Raw genomic sequence first — 19,726 nt, 5'->3', positions numbered from 1 at the left:
GAAAATAATGTGTGTGAGAGAGAGAGAGAGAGGGGGGGGAGTAATTGTCGCAGTCTAATAATATTGTTAATTATTTTATTAAGTTTTGAAATGTAACAAGATATTATTTTTTTTACAGCATGAATATAAGTTGGAACACAGTGGCTCAAACAAGAACTCAAAATAGCGCAAATTGAACTGTCTCGCGAGAATCGTTTGCGCTGTAACATTATTTTTCGTAAATTGCAGTTTTTAGCTGAATTTTTCTAGAAAAAGGATAAGAAGAGATTTCCAGGTGAAAACGTAATATTTTACAAATCGAGTTGCATTACTTCTGTATTTATTACGTGTATATTCGGCATCTAGGTTCAAGATTTTACATTCTCTGTATTTATATATGCGTTCTTTATAAGTAACGGCATAGATTATTTTCGTAAGTTTTTTTTAAGGATTTGATTTACATCCTTTTATCTCTTAATGTATTGCACGTAGTAAAATGAGTACATTATTTACTTAAGTCTATTTAAGACCTTTTAGTTTATAATGTCGAGTTTCTCCATACATCATCACTTTTAAGGTGCTCTACTTTACAATCTATTACTTGTAATTTATTCACGAAATTTGCGACAATAGGTTACGCGCAAGCGGTAAACTTTTAGAATATCCACGATACTTTAAGGCCTGCGGTTCATTTCGAATTGTATGTTCACTATGGTGAACAACGGCAATCACTTTATGCGTCAAGACTGACATTCGGACAATGTAGCTAAGAAACTCTTACTGCATAATGCACTTATCGTAATGCATGGGTTGTAGAGTTCCAGGACAAGGATTTTTTCGTATACTTATCTGTTATTTTTCATTTAATCGTTAGAATATCTGTTGAAATATCTTGTATGAGCTTTTGACAAGAAAGGAAAAATGAGGGTCGCCTAAGATAGATTTTTTTAAATTTCTTTTTGTTTATGAGTGCATTTATTATTACTTAAAAAGGAATGTCATTTTATTAGTTTTCTAGTTAGAAAGCGAATCTTCTTTTATCATTGTATTAGGATAAATAATAGACAAAATGCATTTTGACATTCAAAAATGGATATAGACAGCTGTCTACTCTGTGCACGCACGTACGACATCGCGTTAATATATCTCTGTACATATGATCATCATATTTATAAAAAGAAATCATTCGGTGATTACAATTCACGTATATTAGACCTGTAAATTGTGAGACACCATTCGTGCCCCATGCATTACCGTAGAGTGGACTAATGCAATCGCAAGATATCGACGATCTTAAGTAAGCATACGCGTATTGTTCAGTCTTTTCTACCCAGTTTCAGAGATCAGAACCATTTTAATTTTTCGTTAACAAACTCGCCAAATCACTGCTTTTGGCATATTTAAGTTTCTAAGATCCGTTTAGAATTTAGCTATGAAATTCAAAGGACGATTTGAGGAAAAGCGGATGGAGTGAATGGAACATTATTAAAAAAAAAAAAAAAGAATCGTTTGTGTATGTACTAGATCTACTGGAATAAATTAATAATAATTAGAATATTGGATATGTTGTATTTGTTCATCCTCGAAAATGCAATGTATGTTACTATTTTAATATTATTCAATACATAGTCTCAATGTGAAAAAAATTGATATATCAATGGAGATATAAAATTAATACGAAGGTATTTTATTTCTAATTTATTTTACAGTATTTTGTATTTTCTTAATTTTTGGAACTATTATAGTTGTTGGAATTTTTTTAGATGGTGCAACTTTTTTATCGATTATGCATAATATCGATACTTAAAATTTCAGTTATTTCAACCGATTCACTAACGATCTAGTAACTACGCGCAAAACACGGATGCTAAGCGTATTATGGCGTCGGAGAATAGCATTACAGACTATGCAAAAGCAGCATCATCTTTAAAAAAAACAGAACAGGCTAGCGAAATGATGGAGTACGAGATCGAGAAGGGTGTCATGTATGGACCTGGACCAACAGTATTTTCAGCACACAATTCCGAAATTGCTTTTTTCTGACTAGAACTGGTCACAAATAGTTGCTTTCACTATCACGCCAATTTCTTAAAGTTGTAAGATAGTATTTTTTATTATTGACTTCAGATCAAAAATAGAAATTGTACCGACAGTAAAATAATAAGCGACTACTTGCTTCTAAGATTTTCTCAATCCTCTTATCATTAATACCAATACATGATTTACTGATTTATTACATCGTCCTAATTCCCCTAAATCTTGAAAACCGATAATAATTTGTTTATGAGGAAAGTAATGGCAACCTTTACCTAACAATATTTCATCAAAAACTAAAGCACAATATCGGTCAAGTACGTTCACGTCATTGATTTTACTTTTAAGTTGTTGCAGCAATTGTTTGTTTATGCTTGTATTAAAAGGAACTTTTGAAAGTACTGTTTTTAAAGTCCGAGGTGACGGCAACTGGAAGAAGTTGAATATATACTTATAAGTACGCGGACTTCGCTTATAAATACATAACGCAAAAACTTTATCTTCGTTAGTCCATTTTTTTTCCTGTTGCAGCGCGGTCTATATTTCGCAACTGCGAATCTATAAAATTTTGAGTCACAGTATTCAACTGATTTTCCAGACATTGGAAAACGTTGTCTTTGTTCAGCTTTTCCATTTCTTTATAGTATCTTTTTGATTACAAAGTGACTTTTTAATTTTCGATAATTTGTTGATCGTTCTACGATGTATTTTGTACATTCTACATTTAGTTTGTGTCATTGCTTTCAAAGATACTCCTGCTTCTGTTAAGAAACCAGTTTCTCTTTGTTTCTTTAACAAAATCTCATTACATTCAGTCAAATTATCAGTAATTACTATATCATTATCATCACTATTATCGTCGCGTTGACAATTTGCATCTTCACAGATACAGTCTTGTTCATGAGGGTACAAATGATTATTCAAACTGTCGTCGTTAACGCTTTCAGTGTAAGTATAGTATTTAAATTTTGTTCTGTATTTAAGTTAGAAGAAACATCTTCAGAGACAATGTTGCTATCAATTCTACTTCAAATATTATCAACAGTACCTTGACTAACAGTAGATGTATTGTTAGTCAAGCTACTGCTGATAATGTTTAAATCATTGGAGGCAGTAATTAAATTTGTTGAGTTTAATTGTTCACTATAATTAACAGTTTTATTTTGGTAAGATATTGAAACATCCGAAAGTAAATTAGTTCCTTCACTTTGTAATCGTGAAGGAACTACAAAAGGATTCAATGCGTGTTTTGTAAAATTTATGAAATCTTTTTTTGAAAATGATCCTCACAAACATATTTATTTTGGCAATTTTCAGTTAGCTTGATGCCACAAATCTTTTTCCATTTTATATTTACGGCTGAGTTAGTGGGAAATCTATAAAAATGTTTATTTTGTACTCTTTCCACATTATTTTTGCGCCAGTAGTACCCATTATTGCAATTAGGAAACTGACACGAAAATTTCTTATGAAGGGGCATGATAACAACTTAAGCAACTAATAATAATTAACATTAACTCAAAAAGTTGCTGTGGAAAACTTGTTAATGTAACAGATCAACAAGTTAACTTGTTTCATAGATTTATTTATAAAAACATTTTGATTCATGTGAAAGAATATAAACATATGAGGGAGCACGTTAATAATATTGTTCGTTTGCAGGACAAAACGGTGCTTTCCATATCACATGCGCTTATAGTTAGAACTGTTCAATCCAACAATACAAAATGCATTTTATTAAGTATACATCTTCATTTAACAAATGAAACTCTTTGCCGAGATCGCTTACTTGATGTCTCCTCTGATATTTTTTGTAGTATTATGGAAATAACTTCAGAATGTGTGACTATTTATCCCGAAATGATAGAGTGTAAAGGTATTGTAATGCCATATAACAGAAAACTAGGCGTGTACTGCTTAGTAAATTCTTTAGAGAGAGAGATTAAGGATGTATTGAACATACAGTCTCTGTAAATTATAAGAAAATAAAATTTGGAAATGTCTTTAATATTTAATACTTTATACATGTAAACTATATACATGTAAAAGATATATGAATAAGATTGTATTTTTTTATATAACATATTTATATAGTTTATTTACTTTATTTGTTATTAAAAATTAAATTTTTTTACAACATTCAAAAAGTCTCAATTTTTTGGTGTATTATATTTTAAGTATTCAAGATGATTTATACAAAATTAAGTTTTATTGTGATTGTTTAGTTATTTTTTACATAAATAAGTATATAAATTTTGTTTATTTTATAAAACTGACTCTGCATCACAATAAAACTTTACATAAATTACCTTGAATATTTAAAGTACTTGTACTAAGTACTTAAATTAAAAAATTCAGATTTTTAAAAATTATTTCTTATTTCGTTATTTTATTTATTAATTACATTTTCATTAAAACACATCTATTTCTTATTAAAATAAGAAATAGATATTTTTTATCGAGATATAGAAAATCACCGCCAAATTTTTTCTACCTACCTCATGTAATATAAAAAGCGATTTGTACTTTTTTCATAATTTTCTTAATGTTTTGAGAAATTTCCTATACAGCTTTAAGACATACATTATTAGTCATTTGCCTTATATATTATTGTGTTTATCTTAATTTGTGATACCTATTAAAGTTCCAATAAATAGTTTTAAGTAATATTTTTATCTACATGATGACTTTTTCTTAAAAATAAAAATTGTTTTTCTGTAAGAAAAAAAATTAATAAAAGTAATTTTTTGTCAATTCTTATATAATTTTGTTTTTCTTACCTAAAAATAAAAATATTAATTAAATATAAGTTTGTCTGTTTTTTCTACTTTCATTTATAATTGCTTATTTTATAATTATATTTTGTATATTGGATATATTATACACCTTTGCTCGAAATATAAAAAATGCAAAAATCGTAACGCATTTGAGATATGCATTTATCTTACTATTATATTAAATAAAATACTCTAGAAGTAGAGTATGACATTAAAAAATTTAAGGGCAATAAATTATATATGAATTCAGTACTTCAGTGTTTGCCTCAGTAGTTGAATCCCATTTTTATCAGTTAAATACTAGACCAAATAATAAATTACTAGTAAAACTACTTGCTCATCCTATCAGTACTTCATGTCTGAGCCAGGGACGGATTTCAGTTTCTGCCGCCCCTAGGCTGAATCAAATTTGCCGCCCCTAGGGTGAATCAAATTTGCCTTAATGACAGTGGAGCAAGGGGGAATTTTTTTATTATTTAAAGACAAATAGATAATAAAATAGGAAACAAGTATCTTATATATAGGATTTTTTGAATAATAATAAATAACACACTACATTGATTTTTAAAATTCTTTTTTGGAATATAAAATAATCAGCTTAAATCTTAAACTTAACTTAAACTAATCTTGAACTAATCTTTGGAAATCAGGAACTATATTAACAAAACAATTTTCTTGTTAAAAAAGTATATCAAAGTTTAAACAAAATGTCGCCTCGCTTTTATTTTAGCAAACGAATGAATAATGTCATCAAAAGATATTCTTGACATTATTTCGGACTCAATTGACAGAAGTGCCAACGCGTTTAATCTATCTTCTGACATTGCAGATCGCAAATAATTTTTTATTCGTCGCAAGCACGAAAATGAACGTTCAGCCGTACAGTTTGAGGATGCTTTAGTTCTAAATATTCTTGCTGCAATATTCACATTCGCATAAATCATGTTTATTCATCCATGTGCATATATCTTGCACTGACACGGATATATTTTCTGGCAAGAGTAATTGTTCACGCAAATGTAACAATTCTTCAACAATACTGAGTTCAATATCATCGGGAAAGCCTTCACAGACGCGGATAGCATGTTCTCTTATTTCTACTCAACTCTCTTAATTTGATGAGCACAATGAATCTATCATGTATAAGTTCATACCCAGAACACCATTTTCTAATTCAGTTCGTAAACTATCTAAAATTACAAGAAATGTTTTAATTCAAAAACGATCTCTGCTGCTGAACGTTTCATCAGCATCGCCATCTCGTGATTCGTCAAGTTGCAATTTTCTTTTCTTTATTCGGGATTTACATCTTTCGTATTTCTGCTCATTTGACAATAATTTCGCTTTGTTCTCAAATTCATCAAAGTCGTTTCTAATCCTTTGGACGAAATTAATAAGAGACTTATACAATTCTAAAACAATGGAGATATCAATATCTATACTTTGTAGTTTATTACTTGATGCGTTTAATCTTGAAAGCAAAGTACCCCAAAATATAGCCATAAACGCGGTTTCTAATTGTTCTAAACGAATTCGCAATCCCTTTGCTTCACTTCTAGTTATATTTTTTTCTGCTGCGTTATTTTCAATGAAGGACAAAGCTTCAATAATCTCCAACCAAGATTCAAACTTCGGCAAGCGTCATCTCCAGCAGACCACCGTGTTGTTGACAGTCGCTTCAGTGTTAGTTTGGCTTTCATATATGATTGTAATATTTCCCACCGGTGTGTGGATGCCGAGAAAAAATTAAAAAGTTCCTGGAGGACACCGAAAAAATTTGTTGCTTCAGTACAACAACTTGCGGCACAGGTTTCTACGAGATTTAACGAATGAGCAGCACATGGCACATACTCAGCTAAAGGATTTAGTTCTTTGATTCTCATCTGAAGTCCCGAATAATCACCAGACATATTAGCAGCATTATCATAAGATTGGCCTCTACAACTAGATATGTCAATATCCAAATCAATAAGTGTTTTGCTGACGGTTTCTGCTAATTCCTGTGATTTATGTCCTGTATTTGGAAGAAACGTAATAAAACGTTCTACTGGTGAACTACATTCTTGAACATATCTTATAATAAAAGACAACTGATCGATATGAGATATATCGGGTGTCGAGTCTATTATCACAGAATAATATTTCGCTTTTTTAATTTCTGCAAGAATAGTCTCTTGTGTCTTCTTGGCCATTAGCTGAATTAATTCTTCATAAATCGTTGCAGATAAATAATTAGTGTGCCCACTACCTAGATTACCATATCTTTTAATATGTTCGGCCAAAAAAGGGTCAAATTGTGAGATTAATTCTAGTGCCATAAGAAAGTTTTTTGGGTGATCCAAACTTTTCTTCGTGACCTCTCAATGGAAGTGCACGGGAAGAAAGTGACCTCACAACAGCTACTACTCTTTCTAACACTTTTCTCCAATAAGATATTTCTTCATCTAATTGCTTTATCAACGTTTTATCAACTTGTCCTATTTTATTTCCTCTTATTTTTAAAGTTAATATAGATGATTTATGAAAATTGTAATTTTCGTGACATTCTATAGATTTGATCATATTTTTCCAGTCATTGAAACCTTCTTTTGCAAAATAATTATTCACATTTAATAATCGACATGGTCCACAAAATACACGATTTGTACTTTCAGAATATATAAGCCATGTTCTTGAACTTTTTTCACCATTTAATAATTTACGTTGAAATAAACTCGATGAAAAATAGCATGCTTGATCAGAATATTCTCGTTTCGATAATTTAAAATCAGCATCTTTATTTTATATAAATCTGTTGACAGCAAAATAATCGCGAGTTGATTCATTTAATATCCATTTAGCCGGGTCTTTATCGCATGTACTGACGATCTCGTTTATTGTTGTTGTCTCTTTTTCTACGTCTTTTATTATTATGTCATTTTCTTCCTTGCAAACTGCAGTCGTGGACTGATTTAAGATACTATCACGTTTAACTGCTTCTGTTTCACTATTATCATTTCTTGTACTAGCACAAGCAACACTAGTACTGTTAGACTTTGAAAAAAATAATTCTAGTGTAGCAGTTTGTTTCAATACTTTTTCTTCTTTCTCCCTTTTTTCTTTAGCATTTTTTCTGAATTGATAACCGCTTAATCGTTTTCTTCCGTCACTCATCGTTGAACTTTGTAAAAAATAGTTCTATAAAAATTTATAAATATATATCACTTTCTAATAATCGCACAAAAAATACTTTAAAAAAATTAACTTTTTCAGATTAAAAAAAATGTTCTAAATTTTTTCTGATTTATTATACATACCTAAAACACTTCTGGAACTATTTACTGGAACGTAATTTGCACAATAATACCATACATTTATGCTATTGAATATACTGAGGAAAAAAGGCACAGAAATAAGGTTGATTCTTAAAAATGTATTTCGTCGCTGAATATTCACTGTTTGCAATGACAATCGAGTCACGAGTCGCTCGCTCCTTCTGTACATTAATGCGCCAGCATCTCGTCTATCCCTATTCTTTGATTTTCTACTGTTTTTCGAGTTCGAGCAACGGCGCCACAAATGAAACTCACATGCATATGCACATTCTCTCTCGCGCGCGCACGTTTCCAGCTTTTCTTCTCCACTTCTCAACCGATTTTGTTGACATTTTTTTCTATGATATTTAATGTTACTCCGAACATATAAACCCAGAAATGTAAAGAACGTAAAATTAATTTTACTATTAAAAAAACTCAAAGAAAAAATTTCAGCAAAATCGGTTGAGAATTGGAGGAGAAAAACGGGAAATAATTTTTGCCGAAAACGCCGGAAAAAATAGCACTTTATACGATCTTTAACAATAATGATCACGAACATATTTATATTATGATATAAATCTATCAATATCTTTTGATGAAAATCAGAATGTATTTCAAATATAAATCGAGTGCTAATAAATTTTTTTTAATGCAAAAGTTGAAAATTTGCCGCCCCTAAAATTTGCCGCCCTAGGCTATAGCCTATCCAGCCTAGTGGAAAATCCGCCCCTAGTCTGAGCTCAATTATTAGTTTCTTCAATACTTCAGTATTTCATTACTACACACGCAAGTATTGAAATACTTGCGTTAGTACTTTAAATGTAAGAAAGAACTACTAAAACTATTAGCTATTGTTAAATTTGATCGGCGTAGCGATTCAAATCGAGCGGGTTGACAAGACGTGAGCCTGGCGCGCTTGACACAGGCAGGTTCCTCTCTGACTAGAGTCCTATATAAAGAGAGAAGCGACATCGAACCCCCACCACAACTTTCAGTATCCAATTGAGTCCTCCATCGCCAATTTGGGACCGCTCCAACATCATCAAACACCATTCGTATCATTCTGCAAACAGCTGTGGTCACAATATAGCTGCTCGCTTAGCCAATCAAGTATCAATCAGATTACCAATCAAAGCTTTAGACATCAATGTCGCTTCTCTCTTTATATAGGACTCTAGTCAGAGATAGAGTCCTATATAAAGAGAGAAGCGACATTGATGTCTAAAGCTCTGATTGGTAATCTGATTGATACTTGATTGGCTAAGCGAGCAGCCATATTGTGATCACAGCTGTTTGCAGAATGATACGAATGGTGTTTGATGACGTTGGAGCGGTCCCAAATTGGCGGTGGAGGACTTAATTGGATACTGAAAGTTGTGGTGGGGATTCGATGTCGCTTCTCTCTTTATATAGGACTCTACTCTCTGACCATGGAGGAAGTATAACATTTGACAGGATGTGTGGAGTCGCTGGTTGGCCGTGTACCAGTAAGCGTGTTTGTAATAGAGTGAAAAAGCGCGGTTAGGATTGCTGACGCAATCCTCCTTACTTTTTGTGCAATCATATCCTGTATTCCTATTTAAGCCTTTTGTTTCCCATACAAATTTCTGCAATGGCCAAATCGTCCCTGCTCTAAATTCACTGGGGACGGGTGTGCCAATTTAAAAAGAAGAAGAAGAAGAAAGGATGTATGAACGAGAGTAGGGAGCGCTCGGCGGCCTATGGCCTATCACGCCATGCGGCACGAGGCAGTCTGAGCCGCCATTTGTAATTATCGCACGGAGTTCGTGAATATCGTACGGTGAAAAACCAAGCAATCTGCACATCCAGTTCCGTAAAAAGAAACGAGGATTCACTACCAGAGGAGAAGGAACCTTGTTAAAGATTATATTATTGAGCGCTTGATAAACCGGAAGCAAGTGAGTACTCCCGGCTATCTTATCTTCGCATAAAAAAAATACATATACATATATGTATATAAATTAGGATGAATCTACAATTATAATTTACCTTAGTTATTCATGTTTTGAAAAAAAAAGAGAACGCAATAAGGTGCAACTATTGCCACACTTCTTCACAACTTTCTCTTGTTCTAGACAAGATTATTATGTATCATTTTTGTATTCCATGAGTCTGTTTTTCAAGAATTATTCACGAGATTAACGAGTCGTAATGTTTAATTTATAATCAAATATTCTGTATAGAAACGGCTCATTCACTCTTATAACAAGATTCAGCTAAATATAACAAAATAACGAGATTAATGATACCATCAGAATTTGCACATTGTTGCGTTCAAATCAAATAAATAAATAGATAATTAGTATTTTATCCCCCGCCCTCCCCCAAAAAATATAATAATAATCTCTCTTAAAATTGCGAAATAAATGCTTACTTAGTACATGATGCTGAAGCTAGCAGACGGACTTAGCAGACGGCCGCTGCGCAACACGCTCGACGCAGCGGTTCTCAACTAAGTTTTCGCTCACAGCGTCTGCTGCTCTCACAAATTTGTTTAAGCAACTACTTTAACAGCATACCACTACACAACAGTGGTACAAAGTGACACTTTAGGTTTAACAAAAAAAACATGCTAAAAACATCATATAAGATTTTCAGAGAATTACGGGCTGCATTCGGAATTAAATTCCCGAAAATAAGTTTGTATGTCGACTTCTAAGAGGGCTCATTTTTTTATAATTTGCACACCTTCGGGATGACATTAGAGAGTTACCAGTAAATTTTTAACAAATGAGCCCTCTCAGAAGCCGACTTATAAACAAATTTATTTCCAAGACATATGACAAAAAGTCGTTCAATTTAGCAATTATTTATTTAAATCTCGACTTCTAAGAGGGCTCATTTTTTTATAATTTGCACACACCTTCGGGATGACAATAGAGAGTTACCAGTAAATTTTTAACAAATGAGCCCTCTCAGAAGCCGACTTATAAACAAATTTATTTCCAAGACATACGACAAAAAGTCGTTCAATCTAGCAATTATTTATTTAAATCTTGACTTCTAAGAGGGCTCATTTTTTTATAATTTGCACACACCTTCGGGATGACATTAGAGAGTTACCAGTAAATTTTTAACACTTCCCTGCTCTGTCTCCAGATAGACACACGAACATTGTAGAGTCTTCCTACATTATAAATCTTTACATATCATCACACGTTAGCTATTGAACATAAACATATATTGAATTAACAACGTTATATACAATAAGTATAAAACTAATTAATAACGTTTTATACAATAAGTATAAAACTAACTAAACTAAACCTTACAACCTTTTACTTATATTTTTATATCTATATTTATATATACAATTTATAACTTATAACAAACTAGTCAGAGACGCCTAAAGCAAACACATCTGAGATCTATACCAAAATACACTACCTCGAGAAACGTAAAAGTAAATACTATTGCTACCTCATTATCACCTCAGAGCTCCATCAACATGCGAAAACAAATACAAATGCAAATGCTTCTAAATACCTACGCCTTAACAGTATTCTTAACATATGCGATGTTTATGCAAATCGTACATTAGGTAGATTACAATTTGCTATGTATATATTCATACGATCATCTCTTAATTACTTTCTATTGATTTCTAGGTATATATTTCTTACCTCCTTTATGATATACCTTTGATGAGCATAGGAGCCATAAAACAAGGCTAACATGTCCTGGTGATTATTTATTGACATTTTACATTGAAGCTAAGATATTTTTTTTTTATCCTTTTTCAAAGACAGATAACTATAAATACAGACACCTTTTCAGTATCACTTTACTTTATATAAACCTTCATATTTATCTACATTACATACTAAACAAATAGCAACAATTAATTAAAATTAATTATAATCAATTAAAATTAAAATACAAGATTAATTAAGCTTCACAAACCATTTAATTCATAATTTATGCTTTGTTACTAATTTCTATTAAAACATAATATCCAAAAAAAGGTAGGTGTAAGAAGAAGGTGACTACTTTCTGTGATCGATAGTGCCGCTTGTTTTATTGTGAGTATTGCGCCTTTACTTGGACCTACCATCCAAAAGATCTTAGAGTGAGAGCTACACAGAGAGAGAGAGTTAGAAAGGAAAGGAGAGTGAGACCTGTTTTCCCTTTTGCTATCCGTCTTTTCTCATTCGGTACTCGTTCTAGCAGCAGATTTGTTATCGCGATTATAGGCAAAGATCGTTAGGCAACTCAGCCAATCAAAAGCATTCCACTCTTATGAAAAAGTATTACTGCCGAAAAAATTACACATAAAAATTACACACAGAATCTGCCATTTTTTGTGTGTAATTTTTTTGATAGTAACACCTTTTTTATAACGGCAGTAAAGGATGAAAATTTTTCTAAAATATTTCTGTATCATGAGCTTAAAACAAATTTTAGATCGAGTTACTTTAGAGCAACAAATTCAGGAGACATCTTGACATCGAAATCAATATGGCAATTAATTTATTTCATATATTTTACTTTTGTACGTTACGTTGGCACTGGCATTGTACATTGATTCAATCCATTACTAATCATTGTTTTTAATATTTCTTTGCAGTACTTTAGAGCAATTAATTAGAAAAAAATTCTAATGTACTTGGTTTTTTTTTTGTTTACTGTATTCTATATTTTCTTTCCAGAGTGGGAATGCTAGAGCGTAACGTTAAATCATTACCTCCACTTTTGATTTTAATTTCCAGCGAATAAGTAAGAGAAATAAATTTGGGACTAGACCAATGAATTAGTAATAAATGAGCCATTAATTGTGCCATATTCCCAACTTTTTTTTTAATAATGGGGTATTTGCTTTATACCGGTAGAAAAAGCAATAGGTGGAAGAGAGAGAACGCGTCACGTTGCCCCAAACAATTATTAAACTGATTTTAATGAATTGATATAAAATTAATATAAAATTCATATAAAATTTATATAAAACTAATAATTTGATATAAAATCGATTGATTAAATTAATAGAAAACTATACGGGAAGGAGAGAGAAAGAGAAACTTTCAACTGCGATCCCCCTTGTCAACAAACCCTTGCTTGTATCTGCAGCTCCCCCCCCCCCAACCTTGTCGTTAATCCTTTGCTTGTACTGCAATCTCCTCTTCCCCCTTGCCACCCTCGTCGTCAAGCCTCTGCCAGTTATTTGCAGCCCCCTTTCCTCTCTTGGCCCTTGCTCTCTTTATAAATCCCGTTACCAAGGAAAAAGGCACCATGATATAAACCACTGATTAATCATCTTATACATGACTTAATTATATTACTATATTAATTATATTACTCACTAATTAAGTTTTTCTTATATTTCAAAGTAGAAAGTATTTTTCTAGTGAAAAATCATATCTTAAAAACCTGAAAACAGTTTGCAGAAGAAAGAGAAAATAATCCGTTATTATTTGCCCCGCCTCTTCCTTACATTCAGTTTCAGAAGGAAATATCTTAAGAATTCATTCTGAAATGGTTTTGGCTGTTTTATTTACATCACATTGTACAAATTATATATTAAGGAGTGTTATATAATTACTATTGGTCACAACAATTTGTTTCGATCTCGATATAAGCGTAATACGAATGGCGTGTATAAAGATATGTGTATTACTCTACAGTTAAGAAATGAATCTAAAGCTTTATTTAGTTTACTTATATAAATTAAAATTTTATAGATTAAAGTGATAACTGAAATTTTCAATATTGATATTATGGATACAATAGACAAAAAAATTGCACCATCTAAGAAAGTACAACAACTATAATAGTTTCAAAAATTAAGAAAATACAAAATACTGTAAAATAAATTAGAAATAAAATACATTTGTATTAATTTTATATCTCCATTGATGTATCACTTTTCTTCACATTGAGACTGTGTATTGAGTAATATTAAAATAGAAACATACATTGTAATTTCGAAAACAAACGAATACAGTCGTGACTATACTAATGTGGGAAACGTGAAGAGAGATCATAATTAAGAAAGAATCGAGAAAAGCATCAGTTTTCTTTATTGCCAGGCGAAGAATTTATTTTCTCTTATGTTTCGGTTTTTTAAGAGCTTTCCTTGAGGCCTCAACTTATCTATTCTTCTCGTCTACTTCCGCCACTGATCCCGCGTTCCTTCTCTACTGCATTCTACTGCCTCTATTTATCTTGATATGCAGTGAATACACGATTGACAGAACTTCAACTTCAGGTAGAAAATAGAACGTGTTCTACGACGCAGTATTCGAATGGATATAAACGGTCAAATCTCAGTAGTCGGGTGCTGGAATTCGAATAGTCATAGTATCCAATGTTCAATCCGTCTTTTTCTCTACTTAACTTCATCTTACAAATCGTTTTTTTTCTACTTAATTTCATCTTATATTACGATACATATCTGTATAACGTAAATTGTCGTTAACATCGAATTAACATCTATACTTACAATGAGACATAAAAAGTTAATCCCTGAATTAATAAATTAATAACTTAATAAAAATAAACCATTTATCGATTTTCCCACCCTCGGGGTCGACTAAAAAGTCTGTTAATCACCGCGGAGCAGATGCTTGTAAAGAAGTCGCTTGAAGTCAGATTTTGTCCACGAATTTTTTATAACTTGTGGTGTGCTATTCGTGCAACGGAGCAGTTCGTGGAACGGAAAAACTTTTTGTAAAGTTTTGTTCGACGTTGCGTAGGAACGAGCTGATTTAGGGGCGTTTTTGTTTACCTGCTCGCCTTCCTGAAGACCACTTGCGAGTAACTCAGGCCGTTTCGTCATTATAATACAGCGTAGAGAAGGCCGTTCACGAAATAGGTTCTTCTTTCCTAAACCCTTATTGTTAGCCAGAGCGCGCAAAGCAATGGGTGGAAGAGAGAGAACGCGTTACGTTTCCCAAACAATTATTAAACTAATTTCAAAAAATTGATATAAAATTAATATTGTTATGCCGGTTTGGCCGAGCTTGAAAAGCTGGCCGAAGGAAGATCTAGCGATCTGACAGAAGAAGCGCGGCCGGTTTTTGTTTTGTTTTCAAAACGCGGAGCCGTCAAGAGAAATTCTGAATAATTCCGCTACGATTTTATTATGTAAAGTTCCACGATAAAAGCATGTGTTCTTTTCATAAAGAGTGTTTATTCATTTCATGTCGCGCGTTCAAGTGTGCCAGCGCGAGTGAAGTGTGTGCTCGTATCGTCGAGTACATACAACATACAACATATAAAATTCATATAAAACTAATAGTTTGATATAAAATTATTTGATTAAATCAATAGAAAACCATACGAGAAAGAGAGAGAGAGAGAGAGAGAGAGAGAGAGAGAGAGAGAGAGAGATGTAAGAGTGGTTCCCCGTCCACTGCATAACATTCCTCGTAGATCTATTCTCTAATTTCGTAACGACAATTCAATACCGTTACAGCGTCGTTGCGCAGATATTATATATGGTAGAAAAGCTGCGCAGCGACGCTGTAACGATACCGAATTGTCGCTAAGAACAGAAGTTACAGAATAGGCCTACTGAGCTCCAGCCCCCTCCCCCCTTGCAACCCTCGTCGACGAACCACTACCAGTTATCTGCAATCCCACTCCCCCCCCCTATCACGGGCGTGGCTTGTTATATAAATCCCGTTACCAAGAAAGAAGGCACATTCTTTTGCTATACTAGATGTTCTGTGAGCTATTGAGTGTGAGCACAATATAAGTAAAAGTTATACTGTGGTGTTAGGTTGCTGTATTTTCTGTTATTTTTGGATTGGGAGTAAGTAAATTTGTATTTTTTATACACATAATATGGGGGAGAGTGGAGTAAGTCGGACATATTTACAGTTTTTGCTCTATATAAAGACGCAAATAAAATCCGATCATAAAACCAAAGATGCCGTTGGAAAGTTTCATTCAGATAATTTAATTCCCTTCATTTTTGCTTCAGAACATTTTAACGTATTTCTCAGTTATGTTGAATTATAATGGAAAATATAAAAACATTTTTTCCATTCTAACCACTGATTAGGCATCTTATACATGACTTAATTATATTACTATCTCTAATTAAGTTTTTCTTATATTTCAAGGTAGAAAGTACTTTTCTAGTGAAAAATCATATCTTAAAAACCTGAAACCAGCTTGCACAAAAAAGAGAAAAAGATCCGTTATTATTTGCTTCGCCTCTTCCTCACATTCGAATCAGTTTCAGAGGAAAATATCTAAAGAATTCGTTCTGAAATGACTTTGGCTATTTTGTTTAAATCACTTTGTACAAATTATATATTAAAAAGTGTTATATAATAACTATTGGTCACAACAATTTATTTTGATCTCGATATAAGCGTAATACGAATGGCGCGTATAAAAATATGTGTGTAGTACTCTATATAGTTAAAGTATGAACCTAAAAGTTTTATTTAGCTTACTTATATAAATTAAAATTTTATAGATTTAGAATAAATAATTAAAAAATAATTTATTAAATAACTAACATTTTAATTTAAAAAATACTAAAAAATAGAAAAAAGTAGAAGATTTTTTCAAATCCCTACGCGTATGCGTATGATTTAGCTGCTAAATTGTTTATAAACAGATTTTATTTTTTTAATGAAAAATGAGTGTCGTCCTCGGGAAGAGCACCTTGCCATCGTTTTGTACTCTCCTTCGAGTGTATCTGTAATTTTTTTCATGTCTCTACGCGTATGCGTATGACTTATTAGCTAAATTGTTTAAAAATAATTTTTATTTTTTTAATGAAAAATGAATGCCGTCTCCGGGAAGAGCACCTTGCCATCCTTTTGTAATCTCCGAGCAAATCACATTGGCCTCGTTTTGTACTCTCCTTCGAGAGTATCTGTGATTTTTTTCATGTCTCTACGCGTATTCGTACGATGTAGGTGCATTTTAACGTTTTTTAATTTCAGGGGCACTCAGCACCCTATTTGCTCCTGGCTACCGTGGCTTTTAGGTCTGACTGCCAGCTTCAGCTTTATTTTATTGAAAATTATTTATAGTTAGCAAAAATATATGTAAATAATGGAAAAATTTTTTTAATTAAAAAATTGAATTTTTATCAATAAAAGAAGTCAAGTTATTTAGTTATTTAGTTTCATTAATTTATATTAATAATAAATAAGATATATTATAAAAATACATTTAATCTAAATCCTTAAGTATTATTTGTTTATAAACATAAATTTGTAGATACTAAAAAAATTATTGAAAAAAAATTCATTTACACTCAAATAAATATTAAATTTATTTTATTATATATTTGAAAAATATTTATAAATCATTCACTTATAGAAATATTAAATATTTTATTATACGTTAGAATAATATTTTTATAAAACATTTATATTTATAAAAATATTAAATATTTTATTACATGTATATTTATTACATGTATAAAATAATAACATATTTATAATTTATTTAAATTACAGTGACACATGGAGATGGATGTTACGACAGACTACGCGGTTAATTTTCATAAAGTTTGCGAGGATGTGTGGAAAAGATCGCGGATACGATTACCTGTCAGGTCGATGAGCGGCGGAAAGAAGGATTTAGCAAACTTCGTGGGTTTTACCAACACCGCGGAAATCGTAAGCAATTATTCGACCTCGTGTCTAAATAAATTATATTTTAATTATAATAAAAAAGATTTAATAATAAATTTATTGAATTTAATAAATTGAAATTTAAATAAAATATGTACAAATTGCCGATAGTTTTCATTAATTGAAATATAAGTGAAAAAATTATAACAAAGTAAGTGTATAGAAATATATATACAACACATACGCATACGCACATGCACACAATTCATATTACTTCGGAATTTAAAAAGCGAGGCACCCGGTAACGAACAGAATGATACAAAAAGATATTTGGCACTGAAAAGTTTGAATGAGTTTGAGAGTAAACTACCAAAAGTAAATGTCTAAGAGTCTCTTATTAGAAATAAAGATTTTATATTTCAAGAGAAAAATAATTTTTTATACATTTCACTTTTCATTCAATTTTATAAATAAAAATACAACGGGGATTAAGGTCCGTGATCTTGGTGACCAATTAATGACATTATCAAATTGAAACTATTTCAGAAATTATTGGAAATAAGATACATGTGTATATAAACGTTCTTTTTCTTTTTGCTTAAAATAACCGATGCTGTCACCTACTAAAATTCAATTTAATTATATAAATTTAAAATATATGAGCTATGCGATGTTATATAATCGTGTATAAATCATTATAAGTATTTATAAGTATATATAATGAGAAATTTATGTATAATTATACGTACACATAATAATAATAATAATAATAATAATAATAATAATAATAATAATAATAATAATAATAATAATAGGTGAGGAGGGCCGTAGCGGACAAACACCAGTACGTAATTGCGACCTGAAAAGGTCTATTGTGACCATGCTTAGATGAGCGCCAGATCGAAGCTTTTGAAGAACCCAATGATCTGTCAGGGATCGATCTCCCTAATTTGATCGGGGGTGATAAGCACCCAAGGAATTTCTGTCTAAGATAGCCGACAGCCGGACCAGTACACATAATGTGCTCAGCTGTTTCGGCCGTCTCCATGCGAGGCTGTTTCGGCCGTCTCGATCCGAAGCGGCAGCCATCATCCTCAGTTTTGCCAATTAGGCTGAGGTGGTATCTGAGTTGGCAGTGTCCAAAGAGAAGGCCTACCAGGGTGGTTAGATCCCCTTTGTCCAGGTACAGTACAGAGCCCTTGTTCTTTGCGGCGAGTATGTAATGAACTTTTTGGTCTGGTCCCAGCTGGATGCTACAGCCAGCCTTAAGGAAAGGAAAGCTATCTCTCGAAAAGATGCCTGGGATTTGAAGGAGGCAGGGAAGGATGCAACAAAAACTCTTTTATTCTCGTGACCACACTAGTGGGATGTGCGGCACGAGCCAAACGCACTTTGATGATTCCGAAATTATGCGTCAGCGTGTAATGACACGCTTTAACGCCTTTTCAGAATCGTGCGATCGTTGGTCCTAATTAGAGTCAAAGAATTCAATCTCTATAATCTCCGACTCGTGATCGGAGCGAGTGCGATCTTTTCTTTAGGAGGAAGGGTGACGAGATGGGTTAATTAAAAGAATTATTTATATTGAAGTTTTTTTTTAAAATAAAAAATAACATTTATTTTGACAATTAAAGTTTCGATACACCATTGTTATACCAAGTTATTTGAAAGAATTAGAATATAATACACCGCATTTTCCGTTATATAAAAATAAAAGAAATACAAGTGATTTGGCGGTCATTGTTAATTAGAGAAATTAAATTAGAATACATGATCAGTTGATTATACCACCGACGAGAAACTATTAAAGACCACTAATCTTACGGGAGTTTGTGTGACTATTAAATTTTTAATGATAAACTGACAATACAGTACTAATTTTATAATTTATTATTATCCTGAAGTTTCATAGATATGCTCATGTATTTGTAACCTGAAAATTCTCGATTTTTATTAAAAATTGCAGTTTTGATGTTAACATCCAAGTTTGATTATCGACAGAGATAATAATTGATCAAAAAGAATTACAATTTTAAAGCAATATACAATAATGTTATTAAATATAAGTATGCATACTTGC

General features: G+C 31.9%; 1 long non-coding RNA gene across 2 annotated transcripts; it reads left to right on the top strand.

Moving 5' to 3' along the window:
• Nucleotides 1–9,303: 9,303 nt before the first annotated feature.
• Nucleotides 9,304–19,500, top strand: LOC113004528. Of its 2 annotated transcripts, XR_003269088.2 has the most exons (5): nt 15,415–15,857; nt 17,008–17,051; nt 17,530–17,691; nt 18,462–18,829; nt 18,893–19,500. It is a non-coding gene; the product is annotated as an uncharacterized LOC113004528 (long non-coding RNA). The 2 variants fall into 2 exon arrangements; XR_005574251.1 differs by lacking the exons at nt 15,415–15,857; nt 17,008–17,051 and adding an exon at nt 9,304–10,005.
• Nucleotides 19,501–19,726: the final 226 nt, after the last annotated feature.

Source organism: Solenopsis invicta, chromosome 3, assembly GCF_016802725.1.
Source record: "Solenopsis invicta isolate M01_SB chromosome 3, UNIL_Sinv_3.0, whole genome shotgun sequence".
Classification (NCBI taxonomy): domain Eukaryota; kingdom Metazoa; phylum Arthropoda; class Insecta; order Hymenoptera; family Formicidae; genus Solenopsis; species Solenopsis invicta.
This window is presented reverse-complemented; position numbering and strand designations above follow the sequence as displayed.